The sequence below is a fragment of the Sarcophilus harrisii genome, chromosome 2, assembly GCF_902635505.1.
Source record: "Sarcophilus harrisii chromosome 2, mSarHar1.11, whole genome shotgun sequence".
Classification (NCBI taxonomy): domain Eukaryota; kingdom Metazoa; phylum Chordata; class Mammalia; order Dasyuromorphia; family Dasyuridae; genus Sarcophilus; species Sarcophilus harrisii.
This window is the reverse complement of record NC_045427.1, coordinates 588,959,605-588,973,481: the sequence shown is the minus strand read 5'-3', so window position 1 is coordinate 588,973,481 and position 13,877 is coordinate 588,959,605. Positions and strand designations below refer to the sequence as shown.

General features: G+C 36.0%; 1 pseudogene; it reads right to left on the bottom strand.

Annotated features, from left to right (window-relative positions):
- Positions 1-2,078: 2,078 nt before the first annotated feature.
- Positions 2,079-2,844, bottom strand: LOC100914668 (annotated as a pseudogene).
- Between the last annotated feature and the right edge of the window lie 11,033 nt (positions 2,845-13,877).

Genomic DNA, 13,877 nt, shown 5'->3' with positions numbered 1-13,877 from the left:
CAAAATGGCCTTCTGTGATCATCCAAAAGGAAAAATATTAATCTTACATATTCTGCTTCCTATAGCAAGAACTGGGGGATTGAATCAGTACTAGATTTTCAATTTTTCATATGCAGAAATTTTGGTGAAGAGCAGATTGGTGATTTAGTTTGGGCCATATACATTGAGTATGTTAACTACAGGTGTTTTTTCCTGATTTCTTTCCAGTTTTCTATTTTAAGTTACCCATTTTCACTACTTCATCACTTCTACCATTTCATGATAGCATGAAATTGATAACAAAGCTACTTGGTCTTTTGAATCATCCAGGGCTTAGGAAATCCAATCTGAGTAGATTGAACCCAAACCAGTTTTAAAAACTTAGAATCAATCAGAAGGTGCTACAGATATATCCCAGATTTTTCTCTTAATTGTATCCTATCAATCACTCTAATATGAATCAGCAAGAATGGATGGGTAGTGATTTGAGGAGGCTCTCTCTCACCTTACATTTATCAAGGGTCTACAGTGTGCTAAAGGCTGAGAAAATGACTAAAATCAATGAAAAAGTATTAAGTGCTCACAGATGATCCAGGATCTCTCCTAGGTGCTGGGTATACAGTTCAGTGAACAAGCAATGAAAGTGAACAATGGCTACTGTCAAAGAGCTTTCATTCTGAAGGTGGTAACAAACTTTACAACTATACTTTCATTATTCTTTTGCTGTTCAAGGTGTTACATAGCCCTATAGAGGGTCACAGGTAGTGGGGAATCCGGGGCGAGATGTAAGACCCTTTAGTCCAATAAAAGGAACCCTGCTAACATGTCTGGTTTGGCTTCCCATTACCCCTAGGGGCATATTGGCCTTTCTGAGAAGTCAGGGGGCATGACAACCTGTGCTGTAATTAAAGCAGAGTTATACTAAAGTGGCAAGGTGATATCTGCACACAATAGCAAATTGTTTATGTGGTCCACATGCACAGTATATAATTAGTGCATACGCAGTGAGCGATAGTTATATAAGTGTATTAGGGTATATAAGGCTGAGAGAATTTTGAATAAATGAATTCTTCCTGTTTGATCATCTTCATAAGTGCTCACCCAGGATCAGGATTTGGGTTGGTATTGAAATCCTCCAGTGAACAGGTCCAGACATAGCCTCAGGGAGTCTACATGAGTCCTCGGAGCATTGAAGAACAGCAGATCTTGGCAATTCAATGGAATGCCCACCAATGGTAAGATATTGTGCTAGGTTTGGGGGATGTTTTCATTACTTCTAAGATCTCTTATTTCAAAAGGTGTTGGCACATCCTTCATGAACACAGTTCACACCCTTTGTATGACTTAGTTAATGTTCACTAGAGCTGTACAATTTTTTACCTAGTTAACAGCTCTAGCTTACTAAGGTTCCTCTGAACTTGAGACTCTTTATCTTCTGACTTAATGCATTAATATAGACTCATCCTCCTGTGTAGAATGCTTTCCATCCTCATCTCCCCAACTTATTTCAAGGCTTAATTTAGAAGCCACCTCTTCCATGAAACATTCTCTTATTTCTCTAGTTGTTGGTGCTTTTAACATCTTGAAATTATTTTGTCTTGACTTTTATGCATAGGTTATCACCCCAGTAGGTCATAAGCTCTTCAAGAGTTGGTTCTTTGAAATTCTAGCCCCTAGTATAAGCAGGGCATGTAGTAGGCATTTAATAAATGTTTGTTGAATTAATTGATGCTAGTAATAAGGCTTTCCATCACTGGAACCCCCTAATAAGACTATCAGCGAAGTAGGACCTGCCAGAGAATATGATTCACTTCTACAGAAGTCAAGAATCCAGAATCATCTCTGTGACATGATAAGTATCACCATCACTGGACTTATACTGAAGCTAGGCCAGCTGGGTAGGACCTGCCAAAGGTTATGGTCCACTACCATTATCTTGGTTTTCTGATAAAATGACAATATTGGTGAAGTACATTGCAAACCTTAAGGCATCATATAAATGTTAGCAACTATTATCATTTAGTCTCTCTAAGCTTTGTATGCTACAGTAATGCCACAGCCTCCCCCAAACCTTAGGCTATCATACCACCCTACCCTCTTGTTCTCACTGATGTCCTTCTTATGCTTTCACTTGAACTCGGCAATGAAATGGTTGACCATGCGGTTATCAAAGTCCTCGCCACCCAAGTGGGTATCCCCAGCTGTAGACTTGACTTCAAAAATACCATCTTCAATGGTAAGGATGGAAACATCAAAAGCACCACTTCCAAGTCAAAGAGCAACACATTTCTTTCGGCACCAACCTTTTTGTCCATACCATAAGCAATAGCAGCATCAATTGGCTCATTGATGAGTTAGAGCACATTGAGACCAGCGATGGTACTAATCTCTTTTGTGGTCTGACGTTGGGAATTGTTGAAATAGTCTGGTATTGTGACCACAGCACTTGTAACAGTCTTTCCAAGGTAAGTGCCAGCAATTTCTTTCATTTTGGTTAAGACCATAGAGGATACTTCTTCAGGATAGAAACTTTTGGTCTCCCCTTTGTATTCCACTTGGACCTTAGACCTGCCTGCGTTATTCACCACCATAAAAGGCCAAGGCTTTATGTCTGACTGTACAACTGCATCATCAATACTTTGACCAATCAGACGTTTGGCATCAAAAACTGCTGTTGGGGTTCATTACAGCTTGATTCTTTGCTGCCTCACCAATTCATCGTTCTGTGTTGATAAAGGCAACGTAGCTGGGGGTGGTCTTGTTTCCTTGGTCATTAGCAATGATCTCCACTTTCCCATGTTGGAAGACTCCCACACAGGAATAAGTGGTGCCAAGGTCAATGCCAACTGTGGGTCTCTTCAACATGGTTGCTGGGGAGTCAGGGGTCATAGCTAATCATTGTGGAGAAAGAAGGGATACTGGTGATATTCTGATGGGGAAAGGTATCTGATATTCTAATAGATTGGAATGGGGAGCAGCATCTGATATTCTAAAAGATAAGATCTTTTATCCTTATCAATTATTCTGATGATCAAGAGGGTAGGGTGGTATGATAACCTGAGGTTTGGGGCAGAATGACTGAGGTAGGGCAATTCAAGGAAACTGTGGCATTACTGTGGCATTACAGCTTCAGTTTCCACATCTATAAATGTTTTGGGATTCAATGAATAAAAGGATTCAATGGATTTTTCTAGCTCTAAGTATATGGTGTGATTATTCTATGAGAGATTTAGAGACAAAAGAGCCTGATCTACCATAGGCTGTTGGAGGAGTTATCATAGAGGATATCTGAGATGGGCCTTGAAAGATTTCTTGAAAGAATTTTGACAGGTAAAGATGCATACAGACCCATTTCAGAGAGGGAAGGCATATAAACAGAAGTGGAAGTAGGTGGGAAAAGATGGTAGAGCAACTAGCTATTTTATGAGAGCTCTCAAAATGCTCCCTTATATGATAAAGAAATCTCTCAGATCCTGAGCTTTGTCAGAAATATTCTGAAAAGGCTTTTTCTTCAAGCTCATGGGAATGGGGATGAAGGGGAAAGTGGAGCTAATATGCCAGATAATTAGGGGCAGTAATCCAACTCTCCCAGCAGCCCTCCCAACATTGCTCTCCAAACAACTTTAAGATAATACCTCAGACAGTTCCAGAAGAAATGCATCCTGACAGTAAAATTAGCAAGCTGTTGCCTGTGTTGACACTTCTATTGTCCATTATTCACATAACAATAATTGGTTTACTTTACTCATCATGGGTGATTAGATGACACTATGATCTTGACAAATCATTATTTCAGGAAACTAAACCTTAATCATAAGACAAATGAATCATTCACCAGATTCAATAAATATAATTTGAATATGTTTCTAATAAACAACCCCTAATGAGGACAGCTGCCATCAGGTAAATCAACCATTAGGACCTCAAACCCTGCAGACAAAAAATATACTTTATGGTTGATGGCAGCTGGATTCCCCAACACACAAACCTTAAAAACCTTAAAAATTCAAAATGAAATTTCTACTAGGTTTATGGAGTTAACAATAATTCAACACAAATTTGTATCAATTTAATATCTTCTCTCTTACATTGTTATGTTTCATATGCCTAATTAGCATGCCTTCCCTTTTTCCAGAAGAAAAACAAATTATATTGCTTATAAATTATCTCTATTTAGTGAGTTCATGGACTAAATTAAAATGTTCTGGTAAATCCTTAAGTTCATCAATTTGCCTCTTATTTGTTTTTGTTTTGATTTTTAAAAGAGATATTCATATTTTTAAAATCACTTTTATTTTAAGATATTCATCAAAACAATATATTCAGATTTTGTTTTAAAGCGATTACTGCACTGATTAAAAATGGCTCAAAGTTCATTATAGAAAATCAAAAAGTTCTGAAATTTAAATAAAATAAAACTTTACTAATGTGCTATTTTTCAAAAATAAAATAAAATAATGCCTCAAATAAAAATTTGTAGTAGCAGAGCAAAAAAAGAAGTCAGGGTGAGACATTTTTCCAGCCTAGAACAACTCAGCAGATGAGTAGAAAAGGTCTGGGACAATAGTGTGGGGGCTGACCTAGAGAGCACATCATCTATAAATGGAAATGAATGTCTCAATGAGACTTCAAGAATCAGTCAAAGAAAACCAAAAAAAAAAAAAAAAAAAAGAATAAGTAGAAGAAAATAGAAAATACCTCATTAGAAAAACAATTGACCTGGAAAATAGATCCAAGAAAGACAATTATTGGACTACTAAAAACCATGATGAAAAAAAGAGCTTAGACATCATCTTTCAGGATATCATCAAGGAAAAGTGCCCTGATATTCTATAATCAGAGAATATAGCCATTGAAATGAATTATCAGATCATGGAGAAAATATTGCAAGCAGCCAGAAAGAAACAATTCAAATATCGAGGTGCCACAGTCAGGATTACCCAGCACCTAGCAGCTTCCACTTTAAAGGATCGAAGGGCTTGGAATCTGATATTCCAAAAGGCAAAGGAAGTTGGATTGCAGCCAACAATCAACTACACAGCAAAATTAAGCATTATTTTTCAGGGGGGGAAATGGACATTCAATGAAACAGGTGAATATCATTTATTTCTGATGAAAATACCAGAGCTGAACAGAAAATTTGATCTTCAAATATAGAACTCAAGAGAAGCATAAAAAGGTTAAAAAGAAAGAAAAAAATAACTTTCTTTTAAAAGTTAAAAAGCTTACATCCCTATATGGGAAGATGATATGTTTAACTCTTGAGATCTGTATCTCTGTTAATGGGTATGCTTATAGGTTATAGGTACAATTTGATATTATTGTGATAATATAAGAAAAGAAATTAGAGAGGAAAGGGGATTCTACTGGAAGAAGAGGAAAATGGAGATAAAATAGGGTAAATTACATTTCATGAAAAGGCAAAAAAGACCTATTACATTTGAGGGAAAGGTATGAACCTTACTCTCATCAGATTTGGCTCAAAGAGAATATCAGACATATTTAGCTTCACAGATATATATATATATATATATATATAGGGAGGGCTGTTTGAGGGAGTTGATAGAAGTAAAATACTGGGGAGCAGTGAAAGGGGAAATGAAACAGAAAAGTATAACTTGGGGAAAACAAAATGTGGGAAATATAGTTAGTAATTTTAACCATGAATCTGAATGGGATAAACTCTCCCATAAAAACGAATTGGATAGATGACTGGATTAACCAGAATCCTACAATATGTTGTTTACAAAAAAAACATTTAAAGCAGAGTGATGCATTCAGAATAAAGGTAAAAGGCTGGAACAAAATTTATTATGCTTCAGCTGAAATTAAAAAAAAAGCAGGAATAGAAAAATAATAATTAGATTCAAATCCAAGAAGAATTCCTGGATGAGTCAAAGAAAGAGATAAGAGTGATAGAGGGAAAATTAGAAATAGAAAGGAGAATAATTTTAAAAAGGTATTACAAAAGCATTGCCATCTTGGTAAATGAAGTACAAGAAAATAATGAAGAAAATGAAAACAGAATAAATAGGTCAAATGGAAAAGCAAAAATTCACTGAAGAAAAATCTCCTTAAAAGGCAGAATTGGCCAAATGGGGGGAAAAGTACCAAAACTTCCTAAAGAAGATAATTCCTTTAAAATTAAAATTGGGCAAGGGGAAACTAATAACTTCATGAGACATGAAGAAATGATAAAATAAAGCCAAAAGAATGCAAAAATAGGAGAAAATGTGAAATATTGGAAAAACAACTCACTTGGAAAATAGCTCAAGAAGAGATAATTTAAAATTTATTGGACTACCTAAGAGCCATAATAAAAAAAGATCCTAGATATTATATACTTCAAGATATTATAAAGGAAAACTACTCCATTATCTTTGATGCAAAGGATAAAAATAGAAATTGAGTCTACTGGTCACCTCCTGAAAGAAAACCCAAAATGAAAACTCCCAAGAATAGTAAAGCCAAATGCTAGAGTTTCCATGTTAAGGAGAAAATATTGCAAGCAGTCAGAAAGAAATAATTCAAATATCATGGAGCCACAGTCAGGTTCACACAAAACTTAGCAGCTTCTGGGTAAAGGATTGGAGTGCTTGGAATAAGATATCCCAGAAAGCAAAGAAGCTAAGATTACTAGCAAGTATCAACTATCCAGAAAAACTGAGTATAATACTTTGGAGGAGAAAGTGGATATTTAAGGACTTGGAGAATTTTAAGCATTCCTAGTGAAAAGATCAGAACTGAATGGAAATTTGACATTGAAAAGCAAGACTCAAGAGAAGCTTAAAAAGTAAACACAAAAGAGAAAGCATAAGGGATTCAATGAGGTCCAATTATTTACATTCCTATATAGGAAGATGATATATGTAACTTCTAATCATGTTATCATTATTAGGACAGTTAGAAGGAGTAAACAATATGAAGAAGAAAAGAGGAATAGGAGAAAGGCAAAGGGAGTGGTAGAATGGGGGAAATTCTCACATAAAAGAGGCATGTAAGGAAGTTTTTTGCAATGAAGAGGAACATTCGAGAAGGGGAATAAGCAACACCTGAACTTTACTTTCATCGGAATTGATTCAAAAAAGGTAAGAACATATAAATACACACGTACACACATACATATATAAACATCATATACTATAGATTCATACTTACACACATATATTCAGTTGAGTATAGAAATCTATCTTACTCAACAAGGGAACAGAAGCAGAAATAAGGGAAAAGTGGGACGATAAAAGGGAGGGCAAGTTAAAGGACGCTGTGGTCAGAAGCAAAATGTTTTACTTAAACAGAAAAAAATTAGAATAGAGGGAAATGTATATTTAGCAATAACTAATAATAATTAATTATTATATATAATATAATAAATAATAAATCATACTTAATATATAATAATTGTATATAAATATAATTATGATTAATAATTATATAATAAATATAAAATAATTAATAATAAATAATAATTAAAGTATTGATAATAAATAATTTTGTAATAATTCATATTAATATGAATGGGATAAGTTTACCTTCAAAACATAAGTGCATAAAAGAATGGATTAGAGACCAGAATCCAATAATATTTTAGTTATAAGAGATATATATTTGAAAGAGAAACACACAGAGAGAATTAAAATAAGGAGATTTATAGAAGCAAATTAATAGAAGCAAAATCTATTATGCTTCAACTAAAGTTTTTTTTAAAGCAGGAACAATCATGGTTTCAAAAAAAGCAAAAGCAAAAACCAAATCTAATTAAAAAAGAGCAGGGAAATTACATTTTGATAAAGGGTACCACAGATAACAAAGTCATATACAAAATTGCATCAGATTTCTCTGATAAAGGCTTCTTTTCTCAAATACATAGGAACCTGAGTCAAATTTATTTAAAAAAAAAGATAAGAGCCATTCTCCAACTGATAAATTGTCAAAGGATATGAACAGGGAGTTTTCAAAAGAAATTAAAACTATCGATAATTAAATAAAATGTGCTAAATCATTGTTGATTAGAAAGATAAATTAATACAACTTTGAAATATCACTTCACAATTATCAGAAATGACAAATGATGTAAGAGATTTGGGAAAATAGGAACACTAATGAATTGTTGATGGAGTTGTGAACCACTCTAATCATTTTGAAGAACAATTTTGAGCTATGCCCAAAGGGCTATATAAACTGTGCATACTCTTTGATCTAGCAATAGCACCATTAGTTCTGTACCTCAAAGACATTTAAAAAAAAGGAAAATGACCTATATATATAAAATTATTTATAGAAAATCTTTTTGTGCTAGCAAAGAATTGGAAATTGAGGGGGTGCCCATCAGTAAGAGAATGACTGAATAAATTATGGCACATTATCGTGATGGAGTACTGCTGAGCTATAAAAATGATGACAAGGAGCTGATTGTAGAAAAACATGGAAAGATCTATATGTATTGCTGTAAAGTATGCAGAACTAGGAGATCATTGTACGCAATAAAAACAACATTGTAATGATAACTAACTATGAAACTTAATTATTCTGATAAATACAGTGATTTAAGAGAGTTCCCAAAGATTCATAATGACATTTATATATCTTCTCAGTGGATTGGGAAGAGAGAATTTGGAATTCAAAATTTTCCCCCAAAAAATAATATAAAAATTTTCCAAAAAAAGAATATTGAAAGATAAGCTCATAAAATCCTAGATCAGAGGCCCTCTAGTCCAACTTGCTCACTTTATAGATAAGGAAACTGAGGTTTCACAAAGTTGTTATTTGTCCTTCATTCTCAAGGAAGACCAATGACATTATGAAGGTGAAGGTATTTATTTGTGAGCAAATTGGATTTGAGTGACACAGAGCTGTGCAAAATTATCAGTCTCATTCTTTCCTCTGGAGTCATGCTGAAGTGGGATCTCATCAGTGTCCAAGAACTTGCTTTTGAAATTCTGTTTGCCTCAGTTTCCTCATCTTTGTCTGGAAAACTCCAAATGGGATCACAAAAAGTCAGACACACCTAATTAATCAAAAAAAAAAAGAGGGGATGAATAAACAGAAGAAACTAGAAGCCAAAAGGCCAGTCAGGAGGCTTATTAATATAAGTAAATATAAGTTAAAACAGTAAAAATAAAATAAGTAAAAAGAACGGGTAGTGGCCATGTGAGTAGAGTTAAGAGGCAGGTGGAAGAGGTGTGGTAGGAATAGAATATAGAAGACTTGACAACTAATTGCATCTGTGGAATAAAGGAAGGAGAACAGTTATAATGTCAAAATTTCATGTATAATTGCCTAGGATGACAGTAGTACCCATAGAAATAGAAATGTTTGGAGGAAGAGCTGAAGGTCTCAAAGGAAAGATGCTAGATTCAGTATTGGGAATGGCAAGTTTGAAGTGTGGGCAGGATATAGAGGATATCACTATTTTTTCCCTTTTGTAAGCCCATAGAGGGATGCTACGTATCTCTCTGAGGATTTATAGCAATCTTGTTTCTGTTTTCCTTTAACAGCCAGAGTGGGACTCATTACAGTTTAATCAAGTGCCAAGATTTTTGTCTGTTCTTGGAAAACCAAGTTAAAAAAATAACAACAAAAATACCAATGTGAGACCTGTGGATTTTGCAAGTGCCATTGTGTTATAATAGGTTAAAACCTCTAATGTTTTTCATTTCAGTCCTTTGGGAGATAGCCTTTATTTTTATTCCCTAAAACTTGGGAGTGATTTCAATTTTACTTCGATAATGATGAGATGATTGGCCATCTGCTACTGAATTCAGGTCTCCTTTTTTTCATCTATATCTTTGGAAATAGCTGAAGATCCCATAATATCAAACATAGAAGTCAAAGAAACTAACAGACTTTCTTTTCTATTTTGTTACAATCCCAAGGAGGAGAATTTAGAAAATAAAGTGCCTCTTCTCCCTGCTATTTTCCCCCTCCTTCTTTTAGTCTGACTCACATCCACAAGACTTGATGAGCCTCTCCTTCATCTTGGCTACTTTCCAGTATCCTATTTCTGTACTCTGGGATGGACAACTTTAAAACTTGGCATCTGCCCATTTATGATTTCAGGGAGTTAGTAAACCTACCCAAAATATCCTTTATTGGGGGTATGGGGGAGTCAGAAATTTCATAATCAGATTCTTATTAAGGGTTTAATTGTCAAAATGCAAAGTCTTTCTCACAAAACAGTATGAATAACTGACCATGAAAAGATTTTAAGTGGTATAACGAAAAGAGACTGAATTTGACTTCAGGAGACACATGAATTTGAATCCTATTTTCAACATCTACCAGTGATATGATCATAGGGAAGTCATAATCTCTTTAAGTCTCAATTTCCTCATCTGTAAAAGGGGAATGATAATAAATATTATGTACCTCGCATAATTGGGAGGATCAAATGAGATGGTTGTGCCAACCTTTGCTAATTTAAAAGCCTGTATAAATATCAGCTATAATCAGTGTTAATATTAATGCTAAAAGTGGGAAGTGGAGAACACAAGGCCCCTGGATTCAAGAGAATGAGGAGTTAAGGAGGTAGGAAGGATACAGAAGAGGAGTAGGGTAATGACAACTTGGATGATTAAATGAAAAGAACAAAAAGATGCCCTTTGTACTCTGTAACAACTGGGAATCTCTGGAGCACTTTTACTGAATTGTGCTGACATTCAGCTGATATCAGTTGCACTGACGCCTACTATGTGAGGTCCTGTGTTCAGTGTGGAGGAACTACAAAGGGTGAAAGAGTATGGTTAATTCCAAGAGATTTACCAGGGTGCAAAGAGCAGATCAGGAGGCAAGAGGAATAAAAGAACTAGTCACTAGTTAAAAGAAAAGGGTTTGGGTGGAGTGAAAAACTTCTATTTTCTTCTTATCTTTGGGGCTCAGTTTTCTCCTCTGCAAAATGGGGGATTAGATTATATAATGCTTATAGGTCCTATCAGCTCTTAGATCCTAGGATTCTATTATTCTAAACAATTCCCGCTTTGAATCCATAACCCAATTGGCTGCAGAGGTTGGTATTAGAAATGAGAATCTGGGGTCCCCAGTCCTCTCCCAAGACCGATGTTTTTCTGGAGTTATTAGTCATTGTTCCTCTTCCCCCTTTCCCACTTTCTTCAGGCTATTACCTTGAAACCAGTTATCTTCTTTTTTACGACTAGAATGGACAACTATGACAGTGCTACTGATGCTACTTTCCATGTTAGAAACTGAGGATTCTCTTCCAAAGGAAAGTTGTGATAATGTGTGATGGACTTGCCTTGGAGAGACTTTGAGGTATGTGTAGACATTCTGGTGCTGCTCTGTTAACTATGTGTTTGGGAGAAAAAATTTTTTAATTGTCCCACAATTAGAAGTAGGGAGATGGCTTTCAAAAGTTATTCTGAGGCTAGAGACGTGATCTTTCTCCTTGACTGTTCTTTGTTAATCTTTTTCTCTTGGTTTTGACTTCTTCACTGATGTCATCCAGTACTGGATTCTTTCTCTCTGAAGCTGACATGCCCCAGTGAAAATGATGTTTTTTCTGTACTCACTATTTATCCTTTTAAGCAGAAGAATTGGAGGCTATGAACTGATAAATTTTGAAAGCATGATCTTTCATGCTTTCAAAATAGTTTTCATGTTGTCTAGGTCATTCTGGGAGCCAGAAGTTAAATCTATGATGGATTTCCCATTCTATTCTGCTGCCTCAAGGAGTAACTTTTGAACTATGGGACCCAACTCAATAGTAATCTAAATGAGGAGTTATCTGGCAGTCATGATGCTTGTTAACATGCACTTTGGGAAACCCAATATTATCTAGAAACTGCCATCTGTGCCTCCTTTCCTCTAAAATCAAATTGACATTAGGAAATAATAGTCTCCCAAGTTGTTTGGGAGGAAATGCTTGTGCTTTTGTTTTTGCTATTTTTCTTTCAAAGTAATATTCCTTTGTGATGTGTTTAAATGGAACTGAGAATCACTGTTGTCAAACACAACTGGTGGGAGATCCTGCTGAGAATTTTAGAAAAGAGATTTTCTAACCTCACAAGGTCTTGTTCCCCCTTCTTCCAGGACTCTGAGGGAAAGTTGTAGCAGGAGAATTTTATAGCAGAAGGGCTGGGTGTTACCTTCATATGAATCAAGCTGATTCATAACTAGAATGTTCCAGCATCCACCACTTGGTGGGGTGGGTGGGGGAAGCAATTCTCTGCCAAAGAAGCCGGGGTGTGGTGGAACACATGAATCCTCCTGAATTACAGATCCAGGGAACTTCAGAGCATCTCTCTGTTTTTCCTTGTGTTTTTTTTTCTCATCCCTGTGCCCTCCATTCCTACAAATACCTAGTCTGGCTTATGTAAAGTAACAAAAATTACATTCATTTCTTTGAACTGTTTCCCACTTATGCCTATTTGCCATGTTACACAATAACAATTTTGTCTGACAATTTTGTTGAAAGTTCCCTTTGATTACAACACCATTCATAGCACTATTTGTTACTGTGCTTGATTAAAACTTCATTCATAACATTCAATTACTGTTCGCCCTCATTATCAGTAAGCATTTATTGGCACCTATTATGTCCCAGGTTCTATGCCAAGTACTGGGGATAAAAAAGGCAAAAACATGTTCCCTTCCCTCCAGGAGTTCAAGTTCTGATGGGGAGACAACATATAAATAAATGGGTATATACAATATATAGATGGAACCTCAGAGGGAAGGCACTAGCAACTGACATAGGACAGGGGGACCAGGCAAGACCTCCTGGAGGACATGGGATTGAGCTGAAGTTTGTTCCTGTGCTTGGTCTTACTACTTGTCTTAAAAATTAGTGGGAACGTTTGTTAGAAGTTCAGAAAGTTCAGAGAATTAGGGATGAAGGCTGCAAGGAGAGTCAGGAAGTTGTTTTTCACTGCTGGCATTGTGCCCCCATGCCCTGGGGGGAAGGGCATCTTGGCTGGTACTGCCTGTTAGTCTGTACCTTGTCGGAAGCTTGGATGAGCAGAATCCAGGGGCTGATGGTAGGGACTCTGTCACAAACTCTTGAGCTGCTGTTCTTTGTTAGACAGGTACGGATTCTGAAGGTGGTTGAGGTGACATTTGGAAGTGGGTGGCCCAGAAGGCAATGTGCTAAACTAAAGGTAGGCGTAAGTTGTTCAGGGTGAACTTGGAGGCAGGGTTAGGCCTTTACACAGGCAAGCAAACGGCAACATGCATTTACCAAGTACTTTCTATGTGCCAGATGCTCTGCTAAGTGCTGAGGATACAAATAAAAGCAACAAGAAATATAGGTCTTTCCTCTCAAGATGCTTATATTCTAATGGGGGAAGATAGCACATAAGAGTGATAACTGGTGGGGAAGGGTAGAGAGAAAAGGTACTCACTCACAATCATGGTGCTGAAGTATGGAGTGTCAGAAGCTCAAGGGCTGGGAGGGTAAGAGGGGAGGTGGAGAGAGGAGCATGATCAGCTTGGGCCTTTCCCCTAAATGGAGAATGGTTGAAGGAACTCACTGATGGGAAAAGAGGGTCAGCATGGCAGATGAGGGTCATACAGCCAGCATAGCATCAACTCTTATTTTTCTGTCTCCTGGGTAGTTTGATGAATAAATGAAGACAGATGAATACATAAAATGGCTAGTGTGGGGTCCAGTGATTTATGATAAAGGCCTAGGACTGAGACATGAGTAGGGGCCTGTAGATACATAGTAATAGACTGAAATAACTTCTTTTCTTTACTTTTTAAAAAAATAGCTTTTTATTTTCATTTTTAAAAAACAGAACATCAGTAAAACTTATTTTAGCTATTTTTTTCCAGAGAATGATAGATTAGGTATGTTATTACTTCTTTTTCTTTTTAGGATCATGGGATTGATTTAAGTACAGAACTATTTTAAATTCAAAATGATCATAGCAATATCAATAAAT